Source organism: Chinchilla lanigera, unplaced genomic scaffold (assembly GCF_000276665.1).
Source record: "Chinchilla lanigera isolate Chin_1 unplaced genomic scaffold, ChiLan1.0 scaffold00012, whole genome shotgun sequence".
In the NCBI taxonomy this organism is placed as follows: Eukaryota; Metazoa; Chordata; class Mammalia; order Rodentia; family Chinchillidae; genus Chinchilla; species Chinchilla lanigera.
This window is the reverse complement of record NW_004955413.1, coordinates 25204532-25210262: the sequence shown is the minus strand read 5'-3', so window position 1 is coordinate 25210262 and position 5731 is coordinate 25204532. Positions and strand designations below refer to the sequence as shown.

The window sequence follows — 5731 nt, the reverse complement described above, 5'->3', positions numbered from 1 at the left end:
TTCTTTCTCAGCCAAGGTGAGGGGAGCCTCCTGAGCAGGAGGAGAGGCCCTGCCCTCTGGTTGTACTTGAAGCGACCCTCTCTCCCCCGTGTCCTTCCAGGGGCTTTGTTCCGTGCTTGGCTTGGAGATCCATTAGTCTGGGTGGTGTCCTGTCCCCCGGAACGATGGGATTGTTACTGAGGAACTATGGTTCTAGGAGCCCCTCAGGCTTCCTCCATCCTAATTTCTGGAAGATGCAGTGTCCCTGAAATTATCTGGTTCTAACAGTTCTTGGGCCTGGGGTGGACAATGTTGCCCTATTCCCAGGCCCTGGGATTTTTCTGGCGGTCAGAATATGGTTTTAGTTTTCTAGTTCGGAGGTACCATGGTAGGTGGGCGTGGTGGCGCACAGCTGTTTCCCAGCACTGAAGAGGCAGAGGCAGAGGCAGAGACAGGAAGATCGCTGTGCAACTGAGGCCAGCCTGCGCTACATAGTGAGACCCCATCTCATCACCCCCAATCGCAAACACAACAGTGCTTTGGTTCTATAAGTTGGTCCCGGCTGTCCGTAGTTGTAACGCCATGCTGTGGGTTGGGAGTGTCGCAGTGCCGGGGGCCGGGAGAGGGGTGGTGGCAGTGGCGGTGGGGGTGAAGGCCAGGTGCGCTGGTGTGGGCGTTGGTGGCAGCTTCTGTGCTGACAGCTGGGCAGGGGCTGCTGCCTGAGCCTATCACACCTGGCCGTGACCCAGGAAGGGGAAGGGACAGGGACAGGGACAGCAGGGGGCCCAGCAGGCCACTGGCTCTGCCCTCCTGGCGACTCCTCCTGCTGCCCACTCAGTGCACAGGGGCTAAGCGGACCAGGCCCACCTTGGGCAGAGCCTTCAGCCCGGGGCTCCCTGGGTCTGACCCAGCCCAGACACTCTTCCTCCTGGATATTGGTCTCTCGCTGCAGACTGACACCAGCTCCATCCCCCATCTTGCCTCCAAAGTGTCCCTGGCCATCCGGCCACTCATGGGTCAGGAGCCGACTTTGGTCCCTGGAGGCCTCAGTGCCACCTGCCCAGCCTCCCGGTGCCCTGTTGGCTTCCGTGATGGGGTGCCTGCCTCTCCTGGCCCCACTTGGCGGCCGCCCAGCGGCTGTGGGAGCTGGAATTCAAGCGATCCCTGGCGAACACACTGCTCCCGCCTGCCTGCCGGGGCACCTCCTCTGACTCGGGGCCAGGAATTCCTCCTGCTTGCTCCCCACAAGCCCTGGGGGTGGGAAGGGTGCTGTGGGATGAGCCAGAGCACAGGCTGGAAGTGGGGAGGGCAGGGGAGGGAGCCATGGCCTGGGGACACCTGGCAGGCGGAGTGGAGCGGGGAGGAACCTTTCCCTTCGATCCCATCACGTGAGCAGTGACTGGTTTTAGTTCTTCTCTGCCCTTCTATGGATCCATTCACAGACTCTGTGCTTTTTTCTGGAGACAGGGTCTCATTGTGTAGCCCAGGCTGGCCTTGAACTCACAGTGATCCTCCTGCCTCAGCCTACCATGTTCTGAGATTATAGACATGTGCCAGTAGCTCACAGTTTGTGGAGGTTTCAGTCCATCATTGGCTGGCTCCAAGGCAGGGTGGCACATGGCAGAGGGGCCACTGTTCATGGCTGTGGAAAACCACTAAAGCAATAAAGGGGAAGTAGGGCTAAGCCTCTTCCTGCCCCTTACATTGTATGCAGGCTGCCCGCCCTATGGTGCATGTAGCACTCACACCCTTAATCCCAGCATTGCACCATGAATCGATCACACCCTAGATTCAGCCACTTCTGAAGAGCCCACCCCATGACTGTGTGAGTCTTTGGGGGGACATCCAGACGCAAACCATGACAGCCACTGTGTCTTTCTCTCTGTACATTTATTGAGCACCTATTACGTGCCAGGCACTGCACTAGCTGCTGGAATACAGCCAGGGTGGGACAGAGAGAAACCCTGTTCACTTGGGTGTCGCATTCCTGCTCAAAGACAGACACCTGGAACCACCTCAGCAGCAACGGTACGGGGAGGGTCTCTCATAGGAGGCATGCGGGAGGGCCAGGCATGGGTGCCAAGAGCCTTCAGGAAGGGAGAGGATGGAGATTCTGCTGGGCTGCAGGGAGGCAGGGAGGTCCAGAAAAGGACGCAGCAGGCCCAAGGGTGGCAGCTCCCTTTCCTTGGGTCAGAGCTGGACTCCTGGGAGGATCTGCGTCCACAGCATTTGCTGAGGTCCATGCTGTCAGTGTCCCCACCGCGTTCCCAGGTGAGGTCCCTGGGGGGGAGCACAGGAGCCGTTGGTCCCGCATCTCCCGGGTAACCCAGGAGCGCAGATTGCAGCACGGCCAGGTGAAGTAATGAGGAGGCGATGAGTAGGGCGGATTCATGCGAGTTTAAATACTTTAATAATGACTGGCTTTAAAAGTTGGCTTGTAAAATTCCTGGAAATTCAGTAGTGGCTGAAGGAGATAAGGCTGCGGTCGGCCTGCGGGAGGAGGGCTCCAAGCAGCGCTCCTCGTCCTCCCACTCCAAGTCCTGGGGCCCCCTGGGGCACAGCCCCCGCTGCCCGCTAGCCTGTGTGCCTCTCCTGCCACCCAGCCCAGTGGGGTGCGAGAGACCCCAAGGCGTCCTAGGAACCTGGCTGGAGTAATCTGAGCGACTACTACTCGGAGCATGGTTCCCGGGGACGGGCCGGTTCTGGTCCTGGATCTGTCCTCAGTTGCTGTGTCACGTAGCCACTGCCCTCTCCTGACCTCAGTTTCCCATCTGTCAAGGAAGGCACTTTCCCAGCCTGTGGCCTCTAGTCCGGTTTTCAAGGCACCCGGGCCTTTGGCCACCGACCGCGCTTGGGCTGGGGATACGGATTCATCTCTAGCCCCGTTTCCCCGCTTTTCCCCCTGCTGCTAGACACTCACCGGGCCCTGCCTCGGCTCGCCCGGCCTTCAGCTGTGCCGCCCTGGCAGTCTGGCTTGCTCCTGGCGTCACCACTGGGGAGACGTGACTTCAGGCGGGGTTACCCTGCCCCGGGCGCCTGCTCAGCGCCAAGCCTGCTCCCTCTGGGAGCCCCCACCCTGCTCACCTGGACCTCACCGTGGGTCAGAGCCAACTTGGGGCGGGGGTCCCAGGGCAGAGCGAGGGGCCCTTACCAGCTCTGTGGCCTTGGACAAGTCACTTTCCCTCACTGGGCCTCGATTGTTCTGAAATAGGGGTCCATTCCCAGACTGTGGCCTTTAGGGTCCTTTCATTGGAGAGGTGGCAAGAGGTGGCCGGAGCTCGTGGCAAGAAGAGACTCCACCAAGCATACGGGTAATTCGTGTTACCCACTTTCATGTCTTGAGTGTTGCTGATGCACCATTGCTGCGGGTCACCTCCAACCCCGTCCTGGGCCCAGCCGCCTCCTTGCTCCTCCCGAGGCTGCTCAGCCCTGAGATGACTTAGGCCACCATCCTCCGCCTTTTTGCTTAAGTTTTTTTTTTTGTCTTTTTGAGACAGGGTCTCGCTATGCAGTTCAGGCTGGCCTTGAGCTCACTTTGTAGCCCAGGCTGGCCTCGAACTCGCAACGATCCTCCTGCCTCAGCTTCCCGAGTGCTGGGATTACAGGTGTGAACCACCACGCCTGGCTCCTTTTGCTTAAGTTAAAAGCCCATTGTCAACTGGCTGGGGCTGCAGCACGGTGATGTCCCCAGGTGCAGAAGGCAGAAGAGCACACTCCGCCCCTGCACATGAGGGTCAGGGCAGCTGGGCTCCCGGAGGTGGGGTTGGTGGAGCAGCTGTGCTTGGGATAGAGGATGGGTTTGAAGGACCATGCAGGCTGAAGGCAACTGCCAGGGCCTCCATTGTAATCTCCCGGCCTGTTTTATGGGTACATTGAGTTTAAAAGGAACTAATCATCAGCCCTGATTCTTCCCTGCACTCACTTTCTCCATACAGCAAAAGATGTAAAACTCAGCCAGACAGGTGGTGCACACCTGTAGTCCCAGCACTCGGAGGCTGAGGCAGGAGGATCCCTGTGAGTTTGGGGCCAGCCTGGGCTATATAGTGAGACCGTGTGTGAAAAACAAACAGCGCCCGCCTCCACAGCACATACACTAAAATTGGAATAATACAGAGAAGATTAGTGTGGCCCTATGCAAGGGTGACATGCAAATTTGTGAAGCGCTCCATATTAAACTAACAAGCACTCAGGCTACAGTTTCAGGAACCATTTCTATAGCGCGGTACTAGAGAGGTTTCTCTAACTGTGCAGAGTACCAGACCGGTGCAACCACTGTGGAAATCAGTGTGGAGATTCCTCAAAAAATTAGGACTAGCCGGGCATGGTGGCGCACGCCTGTAATCCCAGCACTCGGGAGGCTGAGGCAGGAGGATCGTTGGGAGGTCGAGGCCAGCCTAAGCTACAAAGTGAGCTCAAGGCCAGCCTGAACTGCATAGTGAGACCCTGTCTCAAAAAGACAAAAGACAAAAAAACAAAACAAAACAAAACCAAAAACTAGGACTAGAGGTCCCATCTGACCCAGCTATTCCCCTCCCCGGTATTTTCCCAGAACAACTGAAAACACTGTACCACAGCGATATATGTGCACCCATGTTATAGCAGCACAATTTGTGATAGCTAAGTCCTGGAAACAACCCAAATGCCCATCAACTGAGGAATGGATAAAAGAGATGTGGTATTTTTGTACAGTGGAGTACTGGTCAGTTATAAACAAACTCAAGGCTTTTATAGGTAAATGGATGCAACTAGAGACCACACTCATAAGTGAAATAAATCAGACTTGCATGTGTGAACATCATATTGTCTCCCTAGTGTTAGAAACTGAACGAGTAAATAAGATCCAAAACGTACAACAGATATTGTGACAGGGAAAGGAACTGCTCAAAAGGAAAAACTGGGATGGGGAAAAGGAGAAAAGAAAGAAGCGGGGGGAAATATATATATATAGATATATATATACACACATACATACACAAGCTAGCTAAGATAATTGTACTACTAATTTCTATTAGTTTATTTTTATTTATTTATTTATTTTTGTCTTTTTGAGACAGGGTCTCGCTATGCAGTTCAGGTTGGCCTTGAGTGTACTTTGTAGCCCAGGCTGGTCTTGAACCAGCAACAATCCTCCTGCCTCAACCTCCTGAGTGCTGGGATTACAGGTGTGTGCCACCACTCCTGCCTCTATTAGTTTATTGAAAGGAACAGTTTGCACTTATATTGTCTGATCAGTTTTGCATGCCTGTATCTTGTAATCTGAGTGACTACTTTGAAGATAACTTCTGTATTATTGTTTCTCTTTAAAATAAAAAAATACAGATCTAAAATTCTTAACTCTCATATGCTTTCCTTCGTAGTGCATGTGAATAGACGTCACACACACACACACACACACACACACATGCTGGACCTGGTGGTGCACACCTGCAATCCCAGCATTCTGGGAGGCTGAGGCAGGAGTACTGCAAATTTGAACTCAGCCAAGGCAATTTAGTGACTTAGAGAAACCTTGTCACAAAATAAAAAATAAAAAGGGCTGTCATGCATGGCGGTGCACACCTGTCATCCCAGCACTCCGCAGGCTGAGGCAGGAGGATTGCTATGAGTTCAAGGCCAGCCTGGACTATATAGCAAAACTCTGTCTCAAAAACAACCGAAGCCAGGGGCTGGGGATTTAGCTCAGCGGCAAAGCGCCTGCCTGGCAAGCGCAAGGTCGTGAGTTCAGTTCCCGGTACCGGAGAAAAACCAAAAA

At 54.5% G+C, this 5731-nt stretch overlaps 1 long non-coding RNA gene across 1 annotated transcript in view; it reads right to left on the bottom strand.

Annotated features, from left to right (window-relative positions):
* Window positions 1-1858: 1858 nt before the first annotated feature.
* LOC102027832 overlaps window positions 1859-5731 on the bottom strand; it is a 43990-nt gene continuing 40117 nt past the window's right edge. The window contains exon 5 of the long non-coding RNA XR_260110.2: window positions 1859-2259. This is a non-coding gene — a long non-coding RNA (uncharacterized LOC102027832). The remainder of the gene's footprint in view (window positions 2260-5731) is intronic.